At 41.7% G+C, this 9,417-nt stretch overlaps 1 pseudogene across 1 annotated transcript; it reads right to left on the reverse strand.

The window, feature by feature from the left end:
- Positions 1–658: 658 nt before the first annotated feature.
- Positions 659–2,715, reverse strand: LOC147439871 (UDP-glycosyltransferase 85A1-like; annotated as a pseudogene). The gene is made up of 2 exons (XR_015184655.1): positions 2,064–2,715; positions 659–1,822 (listed from the first exon to the last, which is right to left on the reverse strand). The product of XR_015184655.1 is annotated as a UDP-glycosyltransferase 85A1-like (transcript).
- Positions 2,716–9,417: the final 6,702 nt, after the last annotated feature.

Consider the following 9,417-nt stretch of genomic DNA (forward strand, 5'->3'; position numbering starts at 1 on the left):
TTTGACAGCTCTTCTAGGTTGGATTAGTTGAGTTAGTTAAACGAGATCAAGCAAATTGAGTTAGTTAAACGAGATCACGAAAATAGACTTTAAACACCATATCAACCAAGACAAAGACTGAACTAAAATGGTAATGCGAGACCAATACTAGAACTCGACTAGAATGTACATTCAAATGAATACAACTGATAGTAAGTACAGCAATATGAGCCAAAGAATGCTCTGAGTTGAATGTTAAAAGAGTACAAGAGTCCAGGAGTGATAATATACCCAAGGTATCAATAGACTCCGCCAAATGAGTAATGGGTCCTATTTATAGGTGTTGGATTGACCGTATGATTGACCATCTCCTGTGTAGTTATCGGAGTATAATTGGGCTTGGTATTTAGCAAGTCCTACTATTGGTGTGACTTTCGATTAGCGTCTGTTCTCATTGTCTACAAGGGAAACGTAAATCAGCTAGGGAAAAAATGAATCCTACTATTGGTCTGACTTCTGATCAGGGTCTGTTCTCATTGTCTACAGGGGAAAAATAAATCATCTAGGGATGGAAGGCGAAGGTACACGATAAGGTTTCTTTGAGTCTATTGATGACAATGCATGCTTAAATCAAATGTCAATTTTGCACTCAAGCAAGAACATGTATACATCTGTCAAATGTCCAAAAATTTATGTTCTGATTCCTCTAGTGTTGGCCACTTTAGGCGAAGCAGAGATTGTTTCCAAAATCTGACAATGCTGTATCTGTACTTGTCTCTTAATCACAATTGGGGTGTCTCGTAAGACTTATGAGAACAAAGTAGCCATGGCCAGAAAATAAGCACAAGCAGTTGAGAGCTTTAAAATGGGGAACAAGGCCTATTAAGATTTTTTCAGTACTTGGGATGTTTCGGTTGTCCATGTTTCAAATCGTCCACTAGTTTTTGGAGGTTGTCCTTGGAAGAGCCACGGATGATAGCCTTCTCCCTGCTATCTCTTTCCATTCACGTGCCCGCGTTCGAATTTGTAAGCCCTCATCACCTCTCATTAGTGCTGTGATAGCTCTTTGCACATTTGTACGTTCAACTTTCTGAGTATTCACTTCTTGTTGTAAGAGAGGCAAACCCACCTTCCAGTCATGATGGACATTAATGAGCTTGAGGTTGGTGTTCTGCTCAGCCATTTGAGGGAAGCCCAGCATAGGCACCCCGTTGCTCAAGCTCTCCAAGACAGAATTCCAACCACAATGAGTAAAAAAGGCACCCACAGACGAATGGCCGACGCACAGAAAGTTGAGGAGCCCATGAGATCACCAGCCCTCTATCTCTGGTGCGTTCCATAAACCCCTCTGGCAGGATCTCCTCAACTGATGCCTTGCTTTTGTATGAATCGCGGCGGATGACCCACAGAAAACTGTCTCCACTAGCCTCTAGGCCATGGGCTAGCTCTGCTACCACATTTTCGTCTATAGATGCAAGACTGCCGAGCGCGATGTAAAGAACAGAAGACTGTTGCTGCTGGTCAAGCCATGATAAACAGTGGTCATCTTGTTGAATGAGACTTACAGACGAGTTGGGTGCCATACTCATCAGAACGTGCAAAGGACCAACAGGGTCTATGTGGATGTGGTCTTCCCTACGCAGGCACTCTATCACATCGGTATCTAGCTCATACATGGTGTTGGCGAGAATGCGATCTGCCATTTTGGCATTCTAGATGACAGAGCGGAAGTGAATAAACATGTCGCTTTGGAGGCCTTCCTCTGCAATAAGGTTTTTGGGCATATCAGCGATGCGGAATGCCGACAATCCAGGCAAAAAATCCACAATCTTTTCCTTTGCCCCTGTAAAATGGAACGTTGTGAGGCGAAATAAGTGATAAGTGGTATATATTATTTGCACGACGCATGCAGAAAATACACACTAAATATGATATGATGTATGCACGTGTCATCGTATGCATGAAAGTATCAAGCAACTTCTGATCAGCAGACATGGATTACATTCAAGAGAACTCATGATTAAGTGCTGGCCAAGTGCATGTTGATGCATTTGTTGGGAGCGGTTCCTCATCTGGATCCTTACCTTCTTCAGTTGCAGGGATGAAGCCGCTGGCTACGAGGTCCTGAACATGAATGCCCAAGTAGAAAGCAGCAGCAGAGCTTGTCCACAGATCCACACGATCGCGAGATAAACCGAATTCGGCAGCAATGTCATTCCCCCAGCCAAAGAAGCTATCAATGAGCAAGCAGATAGGAGGATTCTCCCCGAGCATGAGTCTTTGTAGCAGCTCTTTGAGTGCATCGCGCATGACGTTAATAGAGACCTTCAAGACTGCCCCGGAGAAGGGTTTTGAGTGGTCCAAGCCACTGGGAATGGTCTCTTTGCGGAATATCTGCAAGGCTTGATCAGCAGCAGCAGTGTGGTTTCCATGGACTGAGTGTGAAGGAATTTGAGGAAGAAGGCCATTGCAGGCCTGGACGAGCGTGATGGAAATGCCATTGTCTGCAAGGAATTTGGCGACGGACAGGGCGGGGTTGGTGTGGCCTTGAGCAGGGAAAGGAACTACTAGGACATGAGGGGCGACATCGTGATGGAGATGAGCAGAGAAATCGATCACAGCCATAAGAGCTTTTGTGGAAGCTGTTAGGAGCTGATCAAGGGCAGTATATAAGTGTGTGCGTGCAATGCGTGTGTGTGTGTGTGTGTGTGTGCCCGCGCGTGCTCGCGTTCTATCATCTCGCCCGTTCTCGTTTATAATCAGTTGAAGCTTGCGCAGACAATGAGCTCACGGCGTGGACGTTGCCGACATGCTGTCGATGGTCAAAAGTCTTACCTTCTAGAAGAAATTGTACTCAGTTCTCATGAAGTTGCGAGGCCATTTTATGGCCGGATCCTTATATCACTGGTTTTCGGTAGTGACAGCTCTTGCCATATTTTTGCACTCCGGACTAAAACACTAAAATTTGTTCTTCACCCTAGTATGTGTGGTCAATTTTAGAAAAACACGGAGAGATTCTGTCAAACACTCTCTTTGTCTCTCCCGTCAAAGGCTCTCTCTCTCTCCTTCCTGTGCGCCCACGCGGCTCTCTCTTGCCCCCCTGTGTCCGTCGTGCATGTCGCAAAACGTCCTCTTCCTCATGCAACCGCCTTCACGTAACCGACCTCCCTTTCAAAAAGAACTTGGCTAGAGTACAACGTTCCGGAAGCACATTATTGTTGAGAGACCGGAAAAATTTGCACTATTGAAAATTTTACAAAATTTGCCTCTTTTGGAAAATTCTAACTGAACTATGAAGGCCTTCGCAGCTTACGAATTGTAAATATTACTTCATAGATGAAAACCAAAACCTTGCAGGTGCCTAATTGGAGATGAAACCTTCCTGGTGATCAATGGGCATCGACTGAAACTTTTCAAAGAGAAAGTTGAGCTTCAAATTCTTGGGTAATTCTTTCTAATAAATTGTTAATGTGCTCTAATTTTGTTTCTGTTTGTTGGTGACTTATTGTAATAAATATCCAAGATTTTAATAAATCAAAATATTGAATGCAATGGATGAAAAACACTAGAGCTTTAAAATCATTTCCACAAATTCAATTCAAAATATATAAAAGAGCGAGTATTAAGAATATGAAAATGTAATCTCAAGTAACATCATGCAGAACAGTCAAGAAAATAAACTCATGAACAGTCTATAGAAGCTTCAGACAACTCTAGTATGATAGGCATGCAAGAACAATCACGAGATGTAGGATTACCCTCCCACCAAAAACTGGCAATCAAGAGATATAGTTGCACTGTTCCATGAAAGAATAAAAATCTTAAAGGTCACTAGGACATCGGTTCCTCACCTACTCCCTAAACAGATAGAGAAAGAGAGAGAGCTCGAGCTCTTGCAAGCCACACACAACGAAGGGAGTAGACAATGGAGATTGAGGCTGAATGCTTCTTCTTCTTCTTACAACTTAAAAAAATGATAAGTTCCACAAACGTAAGTGGCCAATAGAACCTACTAAGAACAATGTACAATTGTCAATGTGACACCAACTCGATAGGTAGACCATGTTGGTAAAGTCCAGTTGTAGTACCCCTAATGATGGTCCTTATGTGCACTAGCTCGTTTCAATGATAAACATAGGCGATAAGTCAACCAAGTGTACCTTGTGTTGAGTTTGATATCTCAGCGCGCGCTCTCTCTCAAGCTCAACACCATCTCTCGTACTCCAAGCGTAGCTCTAAATCTACTCAAAGTTCGTTGCTCTCAGGGCCTTAGTGAAGATGCTTGCAACTTTCTTACGTACCTAAGGTCTATTCACTAGCCAAGACACTGTATGTGATGAAGTGTTGGTGCACCTCAATGTGCTTTATCCTTGCATGGAACACTAGGTTCTGTGACAACGGTACTGCTAAGGTTGTCATAGTAGATGACGAACATCCAAAGCAAGTGAGTTCCACCACCACAAGATCTGCATCAAAGGACCGTCATTGACTAGACTGTTCAAATTTTGCCATGATTCTACAATCTTGTGTAAAAGCGCTTTTTGTCGATCCGTTCCACCCTAAAATGTCAACCTTTACACCATGGTGCCGTGTATGACTTATACTACAATCAACAAAGATTATGAGTGGTTGTCCAAACATCTAAAAAGCCACGAGTCGTACATTGCAAACTTACCTTGGTCGCGCAACTCCAAGAGTACTGCCACTCCTCCTCAGTCACTTGTTCGCCGCACTGTTGTGCACTTTTCAATTGGTTGTGCAACCATCTTAAGATCATGAATGTTGGTAGGCTCTCAAGACCCGCCAGAAATTTGCATCGATGTCCGTCTTCCTCATCTCCACTTGATTCATGCCCTTTGTCCCTCTTGCTTTGCATCCTCGTATTGCGAAATCCACTTTTGTATCACTGGATTGTGAAGCATACAAAATCGATTGATTTTAGCCTCTAGATCTTCCGTCATTTTTTTCTCAACACCGAGATTGCACATGACCATCCCAGATATGCATTCATCATCTATGGTTCAACATAGCGTTTCTCGGGCTTTATCAAATCCATCTAACCACTCTCTAATGTAAACTAGGGACTCTAATACCAGCCAACCTTCTGCCATGCTACCCTCCGGACATGCCTTCTAATGCACATATCCCTTGAGCGTTTTCATGAGAAGTTCTAAAAAGAACATCCACCTGGAATGCAATGTGCCGGCTATTTCCACCTCATCAACTATTTGAACAAGAAGATGCACTTGAATGGTTAGCATGGTAGTAGGAAAGTGTTTCTCAAACATGCATACAACCTCTGCAGCGTTTAGTTTGGCGGATGGTATGGAATCTACATGGATCTCAGATCCATTTCACCAACTTCACAAGTTTGTAGATTGTGGTACGGACGTCACGAGACAAACATCCCTCAATGGCCACCGGTAAAATAAACTGCAAAATACATCTAGCAATGATATTAAAGCCCACATACGGATATGTTACACAATTTCCAATATGACATATTCCACTTCAAACATACCTAATGTAACATTTAATGGCCTAGTAACTTGTGTGTAGCGGAAAATAGCATGAACATAGTGAGAATTTCATTATAATAGATTTCTAATGAGCATAACAAGAGTGCTTGGGTGGAGAGAGCAACAAAAAGCATAACACTAGTTAGATATGCATGAACAATACTTCAAAAGAGAGAGAAATTAAGCTATTGACAACAGTTGAGGACCGGATTTACATGGAGTCGGTCCCCCCTCCAAAAGGCTTTGTATTATAGATTTTCCCCATCAAGGAAGACATTTTACAATACAATTCTTTTTGTTCCTTCAATCATTAGCTAGTGCAATGAAGATGGAAGCTTCAAGCACTTAGCAAACACTTATAAAACACGACATCAATTCCCTCATCTCAGACTCAAGACCTCACACACCTTCGAACATTGTGAGAGCTAGCGGGGTACGAGAGTAGATTGAGAGGAAGGAGTATTCTTACGAGAAAGAAGTATATCTCCTAACATAATTACTCATATTAGAATAGCATAGCTTAGTAATTAGCATGGTAGAGGAGATGAGCATGCATTGAAGCTTGGCTCTTGGTTGGATTTGCATCACAAAGCCAAGAGTTGTTGGTGTAGGCCTCCCTTGTCACAAGCTTGGAGTAGGTGATGAGCTTTCCATTAAAGCTTGAGAAGGAGAGAGAGAGAGAGAGTCTTCTTGATTCACACATGAGCTTGTGTGAGTGTGTGTGGAATAATGCCTTTGAAAAATCAGCCCCCTCTCTCTCTTGGTCGACCCCTCTTGCTAATTCCTCTTGTTGGCTTCCCATTGGATCCCTCGAGGCTTAGCCAATAGGATTTAAGAAGCATAAGTGATAGTCTTGTGACATGTGTCTCCCTTTCTCCTTTTGTGAGAGCTTTAAGTTATCAAATAATGCAACTAGACTCTCATTGGACCCCTTTGTCTTTTGGCGAATAAGAAGCGGGCAAGCCATTGGGTTGTTGAATGCTCATTGACCAATAGTCTTCTAGAGAGCTTAATTCCTATTGGTTCTTTTTTTAAGTGTTTTTAAATGAATTAAACTAGATTTACTCTAGCCTAATTCTCATTGGTCCACCTCTATGTCTATCCAATAGGATTTGAGTGCACCATGTGGGCAATTGGCCTAGGGAGCTGACATGTGTTCCTCATCCCCTTTGTGTAAAGGGATCCTGTGAGTGAGTGTGTGTGTGTTTCTCTCTCATCCCCTACTTACAGGGCTCGCCCCCTCCTATGTAGGAGCCTTGAAGACTTTTTTGGCACACTCACAAAGCATCCAATTTTACTAAGCTTGACTATTGGACATAGCCTTTGAATTTTGGAACCTTAGCATTTTGGAAGTCCTAATGGGCTGAACCTTAGGGTCTTTAAAGCCCATTGTTGCACATTGCTCTTTTGCAGATGGCCCCCCCTTTGGATCCCTACTGTGGCCGGTCTGCCAGCTTAACCAATATTCTAGCTTTTTCTCCCCTGGCACTTCCCCATATTAAATGATCAGTTTAACATAAGAAAATCATTTAGGAGAATTATATATTAGTTATTATGACATTATCTCTGTCTTGAAATCATAGTCGTCCTCCACTATGGGGTAGAGAAGATAAAGCCTATTCATTAGTCCTTTTTCTAGCGGGTAGTGGATCCCTATCTTACCCTACGGCATCGTTACAGAATGGATGTCTAATCCATTTGGCGCTTGAGAGCCTAAGGCTTCCGCAATCATGTCTGCACATTAGTCCTATCAATCTTCCATCGTAGAATGACAAGCTCTACTTGGTGTTTGGCAGACGTCGTCTCCGCAAACTTGATTCTGAGCATGCATACTACTTCACATTTGTGCCCAATAAAGAAAAAGAGAGTCTTATAAGACAAAAACTTTGTTCATTTTAAACATTTATACATTTGCTTACTCTAGGGAAGCATTATAAGCATTGACAAGGTTTACAAGGTTTAGGTTATCCTTTAATTGTATGCCTTGCATCCATCTAGCATCTTCAAAATGATAATTTTTAAACTTAATAAGATAACACTAGATAATCTTACCCCCTCTTAATACCTTGTTTTCATGTCGTAGAATGGACTCGGGCTGCAGTACCTCTTCTTGGTCCTCGATCTTTGGTGGGTCTTCAATAGTTGCTTCTCGAGGGTGGCTCTCCTTTGTAAGGCTTTAGTAGGCTCACATACAAAGTATTGTGTATGAGCCAATGGTTGGGCAACTTGAGTTGATAGGCCATCTCATTAATTGGTCTAAGAATCTGTAAGGGACCATAATACCTTTTTGCTAACTTAGCATAGTACTTTTGGTGTCCAGTAGGATTCTTGCCCGTCGTGTGCCTTAATCGAGCCTTGGAAAATTTAAGTAAGATCTAATCATTTTATTTAAAGGCTTGGGCTCTTTTGTGCTTATCAATAGAAGCCTTTTTCCTTTGTTGTGAGATAGAGATAGCATCCTTAATCTTTTGGAAAGATTCTTGTAGGTCTCGGCTATACTCATCCGTAGCGAAGATCTTCCCGTGTACCTTAAGTAGCAGGGGACTTTTTGATCTTCCCTCAATTATTCCCTCAATTACCTCGAAAGGTGCTTGTTCCGTGGAAGTATGTACAATGTTTTTGTAGGCATACTTCATTAAGGGTAAGTACTTCTTCCCATTGGGCCCTTTGATCTACTTCCGTTACATAGGCTTTTAGAAGATCAAGGATTCTTAGGTTAGCTATTTCACTTTGGCCATCCATTTGCGGATGATAGGCCAAAGAGTAGTTTAGCCTTGTCCCTAAATTATCAAAGAGACCCTTCGAGAATTTACTGGTCATTCTAGGATCTCTATCCGACACTATGGACATTGTCAAGCCATGGTACTTGAAGATTTGAGAAATGAAGAGGTTGCCATTTGATGGGCTTTGATAGTCTTTTTGAAGGTATAAAATGAGCTTATTTACTAAACCTGTCTACTATCGTCCATATTCTCGTATTTCCATGAATAGAGTTAGGCAATCCAAAGATAAAATCCATGTATATTCTCTCCCATGGTGAACTAGGTATTGGCAATGGTTGAAGCAATCCAGGCTGCTTCCCTCTATCAAAATTCGTCTTTTGGCATACCACACATTTGGAAACATACTCTTGTATGTTTCCTTTCATGGTATGCCAATAGAAATATGTTTCAATCCCTTTTAGGGTAGACTGCATCCCTCTATGCCCCGCATAAGGAGGAGCATGAGATTCATACATTACTTTCTCACGAAGTGAGTTAGTAAGCATAGTCTATTGCCAAAGAGAAAATAACCATCTTGTAAAGTAAATGGTTCCTCTTTCTTCCCTAGTGCAAGGTCTGAAATCACATCTCTAAAATCAAGATCAATAGCATACTCATCTATCATAGAAGATGCCGTTACGGTGGTTGTTCCCCCTACCATTGTGAAAAGACAACTTGCGGAGGTTGCAAATTCCACTCTAGTCTTCGGGTTTATGGGGAGAAGTTCCCAATAGAATTGAGCTCAGTAACTGGCTCTGCAGTCCACTAAGTTGCATTGTACGTTATACGGTGTACGTATAATACGCCTTAAACAGACGTATTATACGACACCCAATTTTATTCGGCCGTATTATACGGTGCCACATCAGCAAAAGCACCGTATCGTATAATTTCTCAGCAATTCGATTGAAGTATTATTTCGATCGAAATATTAGTTCCATCGAAATAGTACTTGGATCCAAATATTAATTAGATCGAAATAAATTTGTTTATATATGCTGAAACGGACTGTTTTGCTCATTCCATTGCAGGGATTTTAATTACGCGATGACACATTTTGTTAAATGTTAATTATTGTTGTTATTATCACTATTTTTTTCATGTTAATAACATATCTAATGTCATGACCTACGAAAACCGGTAGAAAACGTAGAACC

This window comes from Adiantum capillus-veneris, chromosome 16 (genome assembly GCF_014529385.1).
Source record: "Adiantum capillus-veneris isolate H3 chromosome 16, ASM1452938v2, whole genome shotgun sequence".
Taxonomy (NCBI): Eukaryota; Viridiplantae; Streptophyta; class Polypodiopsida; order Polypodiales; family Pteridaceae; genus Adiantum; species Adiantum capillus-veneris.